Source organism: Camelus dromedarius, chromosome 15, assembly GCF_036321535.1.
Source record: "Camelus dromedarius isolate mCamDro1 chromosome 15, mCamDro1.pat, whole genome shotgun sequence".
NCBI classification, from domain to species: Eukaryota; Metazoa; Chordata; class Mammalia; order Artiodactyla; family Camelidae; genus Camelus; species Camelus dromedarius.
The window spans coordinates 39,157,066-39,173,993 of NC_087450.1; positions in this window are offsets into that span (position 1 = coordinate 39,157,066).

Sequence of the window (16,928 nt, forward strand, 5' to 3'; positions counted from 1 at the left end):
AATATTGATGAATTAATGTTGTTACAGAACATTGTAAGTATTTTACTCAAATTAATATTTTCAGGAGGGTAAAGATTAGTGACTAATCTAACTTCCCCTCAGACCCAAGGCTGCTCGACATTAGACTGATGTAAATGACAGCTGAATTCCAAGTCAAACATCTCTAGTTTGGCTTCCAGTTCTGCTGGCACTAACCATGTAAACCTAGGCAAACCTACTAACACCTCCATGAACTTCAGTTTCATCATTTGTAAAATGAGTACAATACTATGTATCTTAGGGGTTCTGTGAGAATTAAAAGTGATAATATATGCTGACGTGTTTTCTAGAGTATAAAAGTACATTATAGGATGGGATTAAGAGCATGCACTTTCGTTACCACAATTAAATGAAAAACATTATGATTGACTCTCTGTCCACTGTGAAGGGACGTGATACACAGCCAAGCTGAATTCTGTTATTTTTCTCACATTCTCCCAGAGCTGATCATGCTACATCCATGCAGCTATTCAAGATCCACTTGACAGATTTTTAGACTAAATGTAGTTGTTGATTCTTTTTCCTGTTTAAAATTCTACTTTTATCACATCAGAAATGTCAGCCCAAGAACACATGCTGACAGATGATTGAGGGTTTTACTCTGAAGCAATGAAGAAAGCAAATACATTCTTGAGGGAAAAGTAAATTAGAGATATTGGATTCATTAAAAGGCACATAGCTTTTGTCATCTGTCTGTTAGCAACACTTGTCCTACCTAGAGAGACATGATTTACCAGAACTATTACATCAGTGAATTCAGGAGCAGGAAATATTAAAATGTGCATTAAAGTTAACAACAACAGCAACAACAACAACTCTGGTATAGAGGACATGAGGTTACTAACATGGTCTTGATGGTGAAATAGGATGAAAAGGGTTTGGAAAACAGTGGGTAGCAGTGCCAGAATTCCTTTGACATAATACTTTTCAAGTCAAAAGCATCCATTTAAAATAAATATAAAATAGAATATAGTTCTTACCTAACTTTACTGAGGGCAAAGCAACATATCTAATGTAAAGTATACTGTATACATATACACACACACATGCACCTGCAAGACTAATGCAAAACAATCCTGTCACTCTCTGAGCTCTGCTGTCTTGTAAGTGTATTAAAATAAAGAGTACGACATCTGTAGTGTGAATCTACAGCTAGCTATATTTGGTCACTTTTGCTTTGGTGACCACCACAACTGAGACTTCCTCTCAGTGAGAGCATAATTTCTTAAATGTTAGTTAGTTAACTGAATTTAAAAATTTTGTCAGCAGTTCAGAAGACCTAAAGAACTGGATGGAACCATATGCTTATTTTAGTATTACTTGTCTTGAAATACACATAGCGAATCACAATTTAAAGAAGACAAAGGATATTTAGTGTGTGAAGTTGATTGATTATGATAGCTCACAATTATGGACAAAATTAACTAGAACACCCGGAGTCTATCATATTTAACTTTATTGAGGGGAGAAAGAAGCTGATGAAGTAAATTTTAATAATTATATTATATTGTCAGGTTAAAGTTCAGATTATAACTTATAAACAACTTTTGACACTACCTGCATCAAAAAATGATGTGGAATGTCCAAAGAGAGTGAAAAAATATTGTTAGTGTAATACAACCTGGGGTCTGTTAAAAAAAAAATACAAACAAACCATCATTTGGATAGTTTTGACTCTAAGGTGTATTATGGTATGCCCACATCGGGCAAAAATAAGTAAGCCCTATCTATGACCCAGTAGGTACAGAGGTAACAGGCAGTACCAGGGCTATTTCACAGCAAGACACTGTAGCACCAGGAGGAACATTCCAAACTTTAATTAGGTACCGCAGGGTTTGACTACATGGTTGGTTAATCTCCTCTTGAGGGACTACCATGTAGGACACTGGGTGAAGTCTACAGGAAAAAAAGTAAGCTATAGTTTGTAAGTGAATAGTTGGGAAACAGCCCTGTTTTGTTGCAGTAAATATGTTTATTTGAAAATTTCTGAAGTTTTATAAAGCCAGTTCTGCTCATACTTACTCTCCTAAAGTCAGATAAATTAATAAATTGTGTAGTGATCCATCTACGTTACTTCACTGATTTTACTCAGCTGTTAAAATTATTGCATTGAAGAAATTGTGGTCAGAGCACACAGAGATTAGTTCTCTCTGTATTTTGTGTGATTTCCTAGGGTGGTGGGACAGTCTGAAAGGGAGATAGAACCTTGAAGCAACATTTTATTTCCCTTTTTTTAAATGTAATGCCCAGAAGAAAGTTGATTTCTCAATAAATGTTTGTTTTAATAAATCGCTGAACAAAGGAAGTTTTCACTTAATGTGTAGTGTCAGAAAAGAATGGATATAGGTGTGATAAGGTAGATATGGAGCACAGACAAGGATTTACGCAGATTTTACTACAAAGTGTTACTACAGGCCTTCCTTAGTGATGATGATGGAGGGACTGAATTACGCTGAAGCAATTCCATTTTCTCCAAAACAAAGATTAAATATGGGTTATAAAAGTAGCTAAGTCTGGTTTTTAGTTGTAGAAAGTTTACAGAAAATTTTCTAGAATTAGTACTAATTCTAGTACATCTAGATAAACAAAAGTTACTGGATATGAGTTTAAATAAATTGAAATCATATAGATGGAAAGATTAGTGAGACACTTCAGAATGTGCTAACTCATTAGCACACCCCTGCAAACTCAGTTTGATGTCTGCATATATTCATATTCTGCAGTCTTGAATACTATTCAGAAGTTGAGTTATCAAATGACTTTCTATAATTGACTTAAGAGTGTCTTACTAGACAGTAATACTGAAACATTTCAGGTCAAAACATTTTAGTTTGTCTTCCTTCTGGACATGGGAAGAGGACTTGAATATGCTGTGACCTATGAATTGGACTAAAAATAAGGACTAGATTTTTGTTTTTTCACTCTTGTCATCATTGCAGTTCTCTTCTTAGCACATGATCTGTTTTCTTCATATATTAAGCTTAAAAGCAAGTGACTTCTGAGAGATGTCTTCTATGAAATGTTCATTTGTCAGCACACTTAGGAAAAATGTTTTTCCTTTCTGCTATAAGGCAACATTTTAACGTGCATGTGTATAGCATTTTCATACCCTGGCACCTAATTCCCAATTTGCATGATAACAACATCATGATAGCATAAAAGAGATACTAAGAAAAAATAACTTGAACTGCTTATGACTCCAAAATTGAAGAGATGCTATAAAAGCACTGTTGACTGGAAACAGTTCTATTATCCCCTTCAGGCAGGGCTGTGATGAAGGCTTAATGGCTTATAAATACTAGAGCTTTCTTTATCCAATGAGATTAGGATGTATTTCTTTTCTTCTTACCAAGATCCCTTGTGACTAGTTGCACAGCCTTCAGAAGGTGGTGGGAAGTTTTCAATCCTATAAAAAGGTTATAAAAATCCTGTTAGCTGTGGAGCATATATCTTAGTAGTACGAGGACATTCCAGACAGGTCTGTTGCATCAACTTTTGACATTATTCTGTCAGTTTACCATATACTAACATACACTCTCAACGCACACTTTATGTACATCAATTTCTTCTCTTACACCTAGCAGCTGAGCCATGGTATTGTCTTGCTCATGGAGATTCTCCTTTAACCACTGAGGGGTACTCAATCAGTGCCTCTGGTCTGCTTGCTTAGGTCCAACACTTTTTCTCATGAGAGGATATTGCTGCTTATGTATCATGAGGAATTGAAGGAAAAAAATTGTTTTTTCTTCTGACCTTCTTTTAGACTTGCAGTTGGAGTCTCTATTGATCAGAAGAACAGAAGCAGAAAAAAGCTTGCATTATCCTTTGCAGTTAATATAACTAAATGCTTAGGTAGTATGGAGCCCTCAAAGACAATCCTTGACATCCTAATACTGAGAAAAGCAATGAAGATAGGAAGAGATCTGATAAAATTAAATGTTATACACAATTTCTTTGAAAAGCCTTCTCCATCCCCTATCTAATTGAAATGGAAATTTCCTTGCTTGTAAATGCAGATTTCTGTACCCTCTTCCTGAATTGCTAAATCAGAATTCCTATTGCTGAGGCTCTGATACGGAGCATCATAGGTAACTTGTTAAGCACACTAAAGTTTGAGAACTTATTTCAGACTCCTGTTAGATTATAGTAGCTGTTGTTACCTTGTAGAATAGTTACGGGAACCTAGGCATCTGCACAGAACAGCAGAGCAGCTAGGTAGGTTTTATTTCGTATTTCTCTCCTAGAAGCAGATCCAGGTATGCTGGGTTGTTAGAAAGCAACTTTTTCTGCAAATTGTAGTTGATTACAGGAATTGTGTATTTATTACCATAAAGCCCAATGAAAGGTTTCATGGTTTGATGCTTTTTTCACCGTAATTTTGTTGTTTTTCTATCATGTAAATCCTTACCTATGCTCACAAATACTGAGGCTTAGTAGTTTTTCTTTCTCTAACAGCATAGTTCCTTGCATAGAACAATAGTAAATATTCACAAATTCAAAAATTAAACTAGTCTACCTTCCTTTCAGCTTCAGTCTAATGAGTAAAGAGAATCCTGGTAATGAGGGAATCAAGTTGTCTAATTATATAATATGAGATAAAATATTTTATGTATTTGTACCCCAAAATACTTGTTATCCAGAAATTTGCAGTTAATGGCAGTTTCTCATGATTTTTGTTGCTCCAGAGAGACAATGATATTCTTTCACTATGTTTTCAAAATATGCTGCTGATCATCAGGGAATACTTACTATACTAAATTACGTACTAAATTGTCTTTATCAGTTAAATAGTTTCTTTTGTACTAGGTCTCTTTGTCATCTTTTATGATGTGTATTTCCTTTCTTAATTGCAGGTAGCATTGAGTGTTGTTTAATAAACACTGATTATTTAAATGCTCTTTTACACTCTTCGACCACATATAGTACACTTTAGGTGGGCTGTTATACATTTATAAGATATAGCCTTTATGTACATAATAAATTCCCTATACTTAACATAATATTTGTTTAGCGTCTACTCCATCAACTTTACTTTTTTTCCCTCACAATTGTGTGTTCTATGAATTTTTAATTTAGATGCTTTATTCTTAGAAGCCAGTGTTGGATGATCTTGCATTATGCAAAATAAAGGTCATTTTCTTTCCTAAGCCTATCTTTTGAATATATAAAATCAAACCACAGTAATATTAACATACTCTTTCAAAGTATATGGCAGTTATGGCAAACTATTTACAAACAAATTTTCTTTGGAATTCTGGGGGATCGTTTCATCTCTTGTCAGTACTTTTCTTGTATATTAAATGATGGGAGGTAGGCTAGATAGTTTTGTAAAGTGCTTTCCAGGACCAACAGACTCATCTTTGAAAGTTGCTCTTTACGAGACCTTAGGGCATGCATACATCTATGCATTTGTTCATTTAAAAAATTCCTTAAGGGAAGTTACTTTTTGCTAAGCATAATGCTGTGTAGTGAAGACTGAAAGAAAAAAAAAAAAGATTTGTTTGCCATCTGTGTGTCTTTTGTTTCTTTGTATTAATTTCCTAGCATGAATATTCATGTTTTATATTGTATACTGTTAGACCTAGAATTTTAAAAATTTTAGAAGTTATTAACCTTGAAAGAGATTAAATTTTATATACTTTGAATTATGGATTTCACATCCATGAATCTTTCCTAAGGAAATAGATTTTTATTGGAATCAAGAAAAGGGAAAGTAATATATTTGAAACAGAGAGAATTTAATATAGTGTGTTAGTTGGAAAAGTGTTAGAATGAAGTCCAAAAAGGAGAACGAGGGGTTGAATGAGCAAAAGAAAGAAGGGATGAAATCTAGAAACAGGAGTCCAAGTAAGTCCCTGGATACTAGTCCACATCAGCTGCTGTACTGTTGGAGGTACCATCACAGTTGGGTCTGCGATTGCTAAAGAGATGCTTCTTTGTCCAAGGTCATAGCCACCAAAGACTCATTACTCCCTTTACCACTAGAACAGTTTTTAGCAATAGCTAGCAACTGCCACAGTGTTGGGGATAGAATTGTGAACTTTCCCTTTTCCTTTCTCTTAAGATTTCCCATTGGCCTTTTCTATTGGCAGAATCTAACAGGAAGTCATCAGTCAAAAGATCCTGGCAAACATAGTTTCAGACCCCACACTTAGCAATCCAGGACAACATGTGTGAGCCTGAGAGATAGTAGTTAAATAAATGGCACATAGATGTAGAAATTATTTATATAGCAAGAATTATTTATTAGGACAAGTGATTGAAATAAGAACATATATTCTTAACATGAGAAAAACAAAATGTATGCTTACCTTACAGACAAATATTATTTAAACGTAGAGTCATATATTAGAAGAAACTGTATTGACAAAGGCAAATATAATTACTAGATCTAATTATGGGAAAAAGCAAGGTTCTGCGATGTATGTACAGAATCTGGTTGCCTATCTTTATAATGTGGAATGTACTATTGAAAGTTATTAATTGTTGCTATCTTTACACAGAAGGAAAATGAACAAGCTGTGTTTTATTCTTTACATTTTTCTTAGTTTTCCAGTCTTTTCTGTAATGAGCTTATATTATAGTCAAAGTCAGAAAAATCGTTTCACAACTTGCATTTAGCCAATCCCCTCTTAGACATTATGCTAAGTGTGGTAAAATTAACTTACCGTCACTTCCCTCTGTGGAACCCAAATGAGTTATTCCAATTTTTATATTAATTGTGCTTATCTTTTCTCCCCCTTGAAAACTAATATCCCCTTAGAATGAATACGTATGAGAGTATTATAAAGAGCAGTGCGAGAAAAGAAAATAATCATGGGAAATTTACCTTACCATGGAGAAAAGGATGGTGCTTATTATTATTTTTCTAATGAGGCATCAGGAAAGGGCACAAAAAGTTTACCTGCAATCTTTGGAACAATCTGACTCTAATTAAAATTCAAAAAGTGATAAAACTATTGGCAAGAATTGAAAAATGGAGTAAGAACTGACCAACCATATTTTGGGGGAAATTTTTTTTTTTTTAAAAAAGAAAAGCAATTAGAAATTTGAGTTAAAAAGTTAATTAGGATTAGAGAAACAGATAAATATTACTGTTCTCAACAGTTGTCATAATCCCTTTCCTAAAAATGAAAATATTTAGTTCTTAAACACAGAATACTAAAATCACGTTATTTGGTATAGCCTATCTATTCATGTTATAAGGAACTCAGGAAGAAAACTGTTTTGCGTCAGAGAAGTCAGAACAAGTTCTCTGGAAAGAGGTAGCAACTACATGCCAGGGAGAATTTAGATAGTTTTAAATATAGTAGTAATTTAAAGGAGCTTATTATATTACATATAATTTAGCATACACTATCAGTGGCCAGTTAGTGTGTGGCTATTATGCCATTGCTGTTCTAGGCACTTTAGTTATCACCCCATCCTTATGAGGTGGGTATTATCATTGCTTTATGTTAGGCAAAGAGAGATGAAAAAACTTGACCTAAGTTACATAGCTAGTAAGTAGTGGACCATGGATTTAAACTCAGACACGTAGACTATAGAGATTTGTAGTTATTGCCATGCTGCCCTGTAGCTCAGTGAGCAAGTGTGCAGGAGAGAGGGAGACATTGCATAATACAAAGTGTACAATGTGCGTTATGTCTTAACTCATATTTTACTAACCGTATCATTTTGTCACTTGCTATCAATTTAGAAGAGAGAAATTATACTGTGAATGACAAACGGATCCATTTCAATCAACTAATCTCTTTTTAGTGATAAACTAAGCTTTCTTCATAATTGAAGCACATTTACTTTCTGTGGGATGTTGGCCATTTCTTATGGACACCATTAAAGAGGAAACACATTTGCCTATATTCTTTTTTATTATTAAACATCTTTATTGTGGTGTGACTCCTATACATTAAACTATACATATTTCAAATGTACAATTTGATGGATTTTATAGATATATACACTTGTGAAACCACCACCACAATCAAGGTAGCTAACATTTCAGAAATTCTTACATTGAACAGGAAACACAAAAGTGAGATAAACAAGATGGGTATGAGGTTAAAGTGGGTGTTTACACATTTGCCTATATTCAACTATGCCAAAAATCTGTGATCTTCTATTCAAATACACTTTCTCTATGACCTATACCTATCTCTGGGGGATAGACAAAGAATGTAAAAGTATATTTTGATTACAGGAACACAGAATGTTATGTCTCTAAGTGTCAGAAGTACACACACACAGACACACACACATGCATGCGTGCACTTTTTTAAAATTAAAACTTCTGTTACTTTCTAAACTAGGTAAGTCAATATACTAAAATTAGTATTTGCTGAGTCCATGTTTATGATGTGCTTTAAAATTTCAATTTTTTTTGAAATCAAAGATTGTTAGTGAATTCTGAGATTTCTATTAACCAAAAGGAAATTCTACCCATATTTCAAAAACATTTGCTTGGAGTTTACCTCTTCACAAAGGTCAATTTGGTATATTCTCTGGGAACAAATATTCTGAGAATTCATCTCACTATTTGCTGAAATAAAACTAATGTCAGATATAGTGCTATGTGATAAGCTGTTGGTCTCTAAAATTTTGCTTTCTTACTTGTTATGGTAAAATTTTCCCCATTTTGCATGGTGTTAATTTCTCAAACCTAACTCTCTCAGCACTGTTACACCATAAATAATGTCATCGTTAGTTTCCTCTTTGTGCCACGTTTTAAGAATTCAAGCATATGTAAATCACATTCTCCATCCATAGGAGCTAAAACACACAAAAATTGTCAGAAAATATTTTGCTTGAAATTTGCGGGTTAGATTCCATTGTCAAAAACTTAAAGGAATATTTCAAATTCTTTGGCTTATTGATATGTTGAAATGAAAAGAGTTGATCAAAATCTAGGATATCTTTAGTTCTGGCTAAATGATTAATATGTATTAATTACCTGTTTAATTTTTACAAAATTCCTAAAATATGGTTAGTTTTAATTCTGCTTTACAAGTGAGGGTGGAGGAGGGTCTTACATAGGTGAAGTGTTAAACAAAGTCACACATTAACTAAATGGCAGACGTGAGATTTGAACAAAGATGGTTTAACTCCAAAGCCTAGTCTTTTTCCGCCACATGGTTTAAAAAATTAGACACAGTGATGAGAATGAAATTCCTTTTGTTGTGTAGGGAAAAGAGATTCTTGAGACTTAATGGAAATGAAAATCTGAACTGCAGCAAAAGTCAGTTATTTGAAAGCTCTTCTCATTAGCTTGGAAGAGACAGAGATCCAGAAAGCTGAGTGCTTAAATGAAGGAGAAATATTACTGGCTTTAAAGTTGGTTAAAAGTGTCTACCTTGTGGATAAATCAATTAAGATATATATGATTAATGATCCATTAACATATGTTAATGGATAATCAATACCTTAGAATGCAAGATAGGTTGAACATACAGTTGTGGAGAGAGGAAAGGTATTTAGAGGAGAAATGGCCAGTGATCGGAGAGTTAACACATCAGTTGTTTTCCACAGAACTGGGTAAGCCCAAAATAAGTAACTCCCATCCAGGGATTAGAGCCTCTATGCATTGTTTCTGCTTTGATACCAGTGCCTTCTCTGACAAAAAATGTATTTAGATATTGACCTTTCCGTGGTTGCTGGTACCTGTTCCTAACTTCGACTACATCCAGATTTCTTGACTCTTGCTGCTTCCCTCTTTGGACACCTAATCTAGCTCTGACATCTCTGATTCTTTCACCACAGAACCACATATGGAACTCTCTTTACATTCCTGACCATAGTGTCATGGAACTTTGGTTATGAGTGTTGTCCTTTAAAATATATGCCCCTCACCTGTCCGTAATTCACTGCAGGCGTCTGTGTCCCTGTTAAGTGTTGCTAAATTCAGTGCTACCACACTTCTCATTCAGGTCTACCTTTGTCCCTGCTTCTGACTTGCTTTCGCCTGTACTGGGCTCTTTTCACATCTCTGTGATAAAACAGTCACTTGGAATGCGAATGATGCCTTTTACTTTAAATCTTAACAGAGAGATACTCATATGTGAAATCTGCACTGCATGAATACATTTTTAGAGTACAAGTCATTTGTAGCCTATAATTTCTTGTTTTAAAATCAGTTAATAAGTTGGTTCATACTTACATACGTGTACTTCTAATATAGTTAAATGACTATGCACTTGAAATTTTAGAAACCAATATAGAAAATTAAAATTTAAAAATAAACATTATAGTATCAAATACTATTGTTTTATTTTAAATTTATCATAAATAGTGATGTTTGGGAAAAAGATATTAATAAGAGATACACGTAAGTTTAAGAGAGAGATTTGGAGGAATTTGAATATTTTCAGGGACTACATGGAGAGGTGGCATAGAAAGGCTCTTTTATCCCTAGAATTTTACTTGAAATTCATGGTGTCTGTTGTCTGGCATGTCATGAGCCCTGTCTACTACTTATCTGTTGAGTTTGGAGGCAGTTAGTAAAATAAACAGAAAGAGAGAGGCAAATTGGAAGAGAAAAACAGTTAAATGTCAAGGACAAAGAATGTTCCTGAGAAGATCAAGTAATAGAAGACGGAGGAAAAGGTGAAGACTCTTTCAAGTACACTTGTAAGCAATTCTGAAAATCGTTTGAGGTAGAGTTAACTGCATAAAGGTTAGCACAGGTGAAAGGAAAGATGGAGCCCATGTTGTCCACAATACAATTAGAAAAAAGAAAATCAGGTCAGAGAAGTATTTGAATTACCCAATTAAAAAGGAGCTCATTGGACTGGAGTGGCTCTAATGCCATGGTGGCCTACGTAAGTAAACCAACACCTAAGCCTGTAAATGCCTCAAGGCTAGGAAGTCAAATGCTGAGGACAGCCAGTCACAAAAAGCTAACTAGGCTTTAAGTTATAGCTAATCAATAATTTCCTTTCTTTGTTTCTTCTCCTTCTCTATATGTCTTGAAGGAAGACAGTGGAGAGTGGTGCTCCTAACCACCCTCAGTTTACAGCTACCCAGTCAGAATTGATTTTTGCTCAAATATGACTCAGTTTGCATTTTAACACCATCAATTGCCATAACTACTGGCCAGAGATTTTACCATGTTTGTGAGGAATAAGAGAGGTGGATCTGTTTGTGGTGAATAGGAAGGGATGGAGATAATTAGGGCTTACAAGCTGGAAATTTATGACAAGGAAAAGTCTATAACAAAATTCTGTGAAGACCATTAACAAAGGGGACCCATCTATTTGGCTGCGTGTGGCTCCAAATTATAATCAAATGCTTTTAAGTATGTGATTTGTTGTTTGGTTATCAGTAAGATTTTACTCATGAGTTACTTGCCTTATATTTAGCCTCAAGATTAGATAATCCATGGGTGTACTCACTATTAAGGCATTTGAAGGCAAATAAGCAGATTTGCACTAAGTAATATCTGGAGAGGAAAGTCTGATAGGAGTACCTATATTTTTGCGTGTGTATGCTGCACAGATGAGATCGGGGAAAAAACTGGAATATGCAAACCAGTAAATTTGTGTTAAAGGAGAGGATAACACATATTTTAAAATGTTAAGCTATTTATTTAAAATAAAATATAAATGATAATCTCACATTCGTTAAAGTACTTCAGTCACTATTTTTTTTTCTTCAGTCACTATTAATATCAATAAAAGGTTGCTAAGAAAATAATAATACATTGATAAATACATACTGAAATACCTTTGTCAGAAAATTCTGCATTTCAGTTAATATGGGGTACCTACAGATATGTTATAAAAAACAAGATAATTGAGCTGATGGTATGACTACATTATTAATTTTTTAATTATTTTATATATTTCCTAGGCCTCTATTTGTATTCTGTTTTTTCCCCGGCTATAATTTTTGAATCTATATTTTCCAGTTTTTATCATGTATGCTTTTGAACATCACCAAATCCTTTTAAAAACAACTTAAATGTCCATACCTCTTTATTAAGTTTTTTATGCAATTAATTATCAAAAAAGACTGAGGTAGACTTGATGCACTGATGTGGAATGATTTTCAAGACATAGTATAAAGTGGAAAAAAATGTGAAGTCAACCAAAAATTATGTACAATATAATCCTATTTTAAGAGGGAAAAATACCGAAGAAAGATGGCACATAGGCAGTGTTGAGCTCTCTGTGTTGCTCCCATGTCCTGAGGTTACAGGAAAACAAAGATATAGAAAAGAAAATTCTCAGACCACAGACTACGGATGGGAGGGGAAAGGAGACCAGGTCTCTGGCTGTGGATGAGGTCCAAAAGAATCCACTCACTATCTACAGAGCACATGGAAGATCTTGACAGATCCTCCCACTTGAAACATGAGGAAAATGAAAAGAAAATCCTGGCAACTATGTAAACACACCACCATGGGTGGTGGAAGGTGAAAGAAACCTAACATGCAAACAAAATAGATTGGGAATCCAAACTGGAAGAAAGTCCAGGAAACAGGAGAAAATTCCCCAAGAAAGCTGCTCATTAGAGAAGAATTGAATAAGTATATTCAATTAAGTCATAGTCGCTCAAACATAAAATAATAGACACAAGCTGAAATTAATTAAACTTTTAAGTGCAAAAGAAAAAAACCCTGGATCAAAATAGCAACATTAAAAAGTTAACTAATACATTTAAAAAGTCAAAGAACAGACCAGATGCAGCTAATTAGAAAATTAATTAATAATGCAGAAGAAGAGCTTGCTTTAATTAAGGTAAACACAGAGGAAAAGGACAAAAATTATAGGTAACATAATACATATATGGAACAGTAATAACCTATCATAAATATCCCAGAAGTGGAAAACCAAAACCAAACAAATGGAACATTGAAAAATACTGAGATATAACAGAAGAAGTCTTCCTGAATGGAATCTGCTAGCCAAAAGCAAAAAGTATGTTGTGAGTGTAATAGACATAGGACAATTAGTATAGATATATTTACATCACCAAACTTGATGAGAAGAAAATGAACTCTGGGAAGGAAATAATTTTTCTGCAAAAAGGAAAGAAAGTCAGGCCAGTCTCAGATTTCTCCACAACATCTAACGCCAAAAGACAATGAAGCAATACTTCACTGACAATACACAATTCTGAAAAAACAAAGTGTAATGCTAGAAGATGTACTCACGCAACATGTCACACAAGCGTAAAAGCTACAGAGAGGCATTCTGAAATACAGAATCATTTAGGGAACAAATATCCTTGAAAAACAAACCTGAAAAACAATGACAAACAAAATATAACAACTCAACAACTATATCCAAGCAACTAAGAGCTAAAATTAAAATAGAACACATAAGAATGAGAGAAATACGTTAAAAGGACCAGTGGTTTATGTGAAATCATTTAAATGTTAACAAAAGCCTGAACATCCATGATCACAAATCATGATTAGGAAAAGAAGAGTAGGTGGCTCCAAATCAGCCCCCACGTTACTTGGTTAGCCCTGTTCTGGCACCACAGGTCTACCTTGTCCTTTTCCTAGCACGAATGTCAGGTGTGCAGGCCTGGGCTCTGGTCTCAGAGAGATAACTGTGCTTCTGTTCCAAGCCCCAGGGATTTTCCAAAATTTTTATAAAATGGATTCATAATACAAAGATGGATTGAGGAATAATTTTTAAAGTATCTTTAATGGTGAGGCATAATTGATATTCAAATTAAGCCATTTAACTTTAAATAATGCCTATTTTTAGTTATATGACATTAAATCCGTTTTATGACTTAATCTATCAGCAGCAATACAACCAGATGATCTCTTTCTGAATCACTCATTGAATTCCATTATAGAAAGAATAATAATTTAATGTTCTCTGAAAGATTATAGCCCCAAATATGTTCAGTTCAGATATTGTGTTGGTTGAGAAAAGGAAAAACACTTTTGTATTTTAGATAACCAAAAGCAGAAAAACATCAAAAGAAAGGCCTTTATTAGATGAAATTGATAGATACTGAGAAATTAAATAATCAAATATAAATTTGAAGCAACAGGTAAACAAATTTATAGGGAAATGTGGATTTTGGGCTGATTTATTATTTTTCTGTGAAGTGATTTTCTTAAACACAAGCAGATGGATTAAAAAGTCATTTCTTACACAAATTTAAAGACTAAATAGAGAAAAGTGAACAAATAGTTTCTAAATGTGGAGGTTTTGGATGTTTCAACTAAGAGTATGCAAACTTCAAAAAGTGTATGCTTATTGCATGTTATCCTAGTCACTAGCTAACTTCTGGTTGTAAAGGCCAAGGTGATGTTATAAAGGAATGTTGTAACACTTTCTGAGAGAGAGGATATAAGCTTGTAATGGAATGTTTTGACTTAAAAATCTTAAAAATCCTTTGTTACTGAATAAGATTTTATAAAGAATAATACTTTTTGTTCTATTCTTTGAGCACTAGCTTTTTGTACTAGTTTCCTGGGATGATCAGACAATACTAGGATTTTTAGGGTAACAGCACACAAGTCTCTGACTCTCCAAAGGTTTACTGTCTGTCTCCTGCTTCAGTCCAACCAGATAACTGCCAAGTCATCTCCAGCTGTGTGTTCTTACTGTTTCATTCATTCATCCTGTATTTATTAGGTGCCTGTTGTGTGCCAGGCAATGTTCTAGGTGCTAGTCATAAAGCAGACAAATTCCCTGCCTCCAGGAAGTTTTTGTTTTGTTAGAATAGACAAACAAGATAGCAATGTTAAGGATGTTCTTTTCCCATCGTGATACATTGCCTTTGGGCTAGACCACGATTTCTCAACCTCTGCATTCGTCATATTTTTGGGCTGGATAATTCTCTGTTGTGAAGGACTGTTCTGTGCACTATAGAATGTTTAGCTGTATCTCTGGCTTCTACTCACTGAATTCCAGCAGCATCCCAAAGTTGTGACAACCAAAAATGTTTCCAGACATTGTCGGATGTCCACTGAGGGGCAAAATCACTCTGAGTTCAGAATCACTGGCCTAGACAAATCAGTGGGGCTTCCCTTCAAAATTTTCCCATTGTTAAGCTGCTTCAGTGCTATGTCAGCATCTACACTGAGCTGATACTCCTTTTTATATTTGTTTTAGACAAGTGCAGCCACTTTCCAGGCCCCTGGTTTTGCAGGCCAAAAGTATTTCACACTTGGGAGTAGCTGCTGACCTAGCAGAAATAACCTAAGAAGTTTCTGGCAAAGGAGCTGTTTTGTTTCAGTGATACGTGTATCTCACTTGCATTCTGAGTGGGGATGCTGCATATTGATAATCCTTTGCTTTCTCCAGTTGATTCATGGCATAGTTGCTGGTATTTTGTGTGTCTTTACTCCACAATGTTTTTGCTAAATACACGGCTTTCCACGGGCCTATTCTTGGTCTAAATCTGAACATACTGGTAACTTGACCCCATCTCAAACTATAAATTGTTTTCTGCATACAGACTTCCTGGTCTTTGCTTTGTCAGAACACCTCCCTCTCTTTGCTTGCTTACAAAGGATCAAATCAGTGAGAAAACCAACCATACTATTTTTCAGAAACTAGAGTCTATGTATCTTTTTGTGGCTTTTTGTCGTCTTGGAAAGGTGGGCATTGGAAAGGGGGGCATTCCACCTGGGATGGAAATTTTCATAATCAAGTTCTTCTCCAATTCTATGGTGAATTTTGGAATTTCTCTTCCTTTGTACACATATCTAAACTAAATAATTCTGCTTTTAATTGCAGCCTTTTGCGTCTTCCTTTTTGCTGTTCTTGGGAGAATAGTTATTGGCAGTGCTTAAATTTCTATTACCAATAGAAAAAAGAAGTATAAATGTATTCTTCTATCACAAGCAATAGCCAAGGATATATTTATAGTCTGTCAAAAACAATATGAGCTTCTCTGCAAGGCTGCCCAATTTAAACCCAGCACTAAATGATATTTACACACATATCACCCCCTGTTGTCTTCTCCCCTGGCTTTGTGCAACAAATTGTGGATGCTTTTCATTTGTGGGCATGTTGTGTCACAGGTTCCAAAGGCTCATATGCCTGTAACTGAGTGTATTCCAGGTTTCCTTGTACTTCTTTTCTTATCGAAGACAATTGCTGAATGAGAGATCTATTCTCGGTGAGCCAGACTGGATGAAATCATTTTTTGAGTAGCCAGGACAATGGTGGTAGTAGCAGGGTGACCTGCTGGTGTCCCACACTCACACATGCACACATACACTTCCATCTGCCACACAGTTGATTCAAGAGCTGTAGGACTCTGCTTATACTGGAGTATATTAACTCTCCTGTGGAGTCAGGTACTTGGCTTATGTACTCCCTTGACAGCTGTGATTGAAGAGTCTTATACATATTAGGAAAGTCTTCCTTTTGAGATTTGTGCCATTATTTTGCATAACTTAAACAAAGCTGAGAATTTTTCTTTTCTTTTTTTTTTTTAATAGAGGAATTTTCAAGAAAAAAGTGTAAAAAGACCATGCACCTCAGTGGGGTCTGATTGAGATATACTTTAATCTAAACTGAATGCTCTCTTCTAAATGCTCCAGAACATGTTAGTTTTGACAAAATTTCAAGGAAAAGATGTGGAACTCCCTGTTGTACTCTGATCAGTGGTCCCTGACTAATGATCATGAAATTTTCTTCCTGTTTTTCCTCTCATTTGCAGTATGTAACTTCTAACAGCTCTTTTAGCTGTAGTAAAAACAGGCTTCTGGCCTAAAGAAAAATGACTAGTAGGCAACAAACAATTTTAATGGCTGTCTAGTCCAAAATATGGGTTACTCTAAAATATTAAAATTGCAACCATGAATCCCCTTTGAATTCCTGAGGGTTTTTCTGCACTTCGCCAACCCCTTTATCCTGAAATACATGAAGATAACAAAAGAATGACAAATCTAAACTGCAGATGGTTTTTCC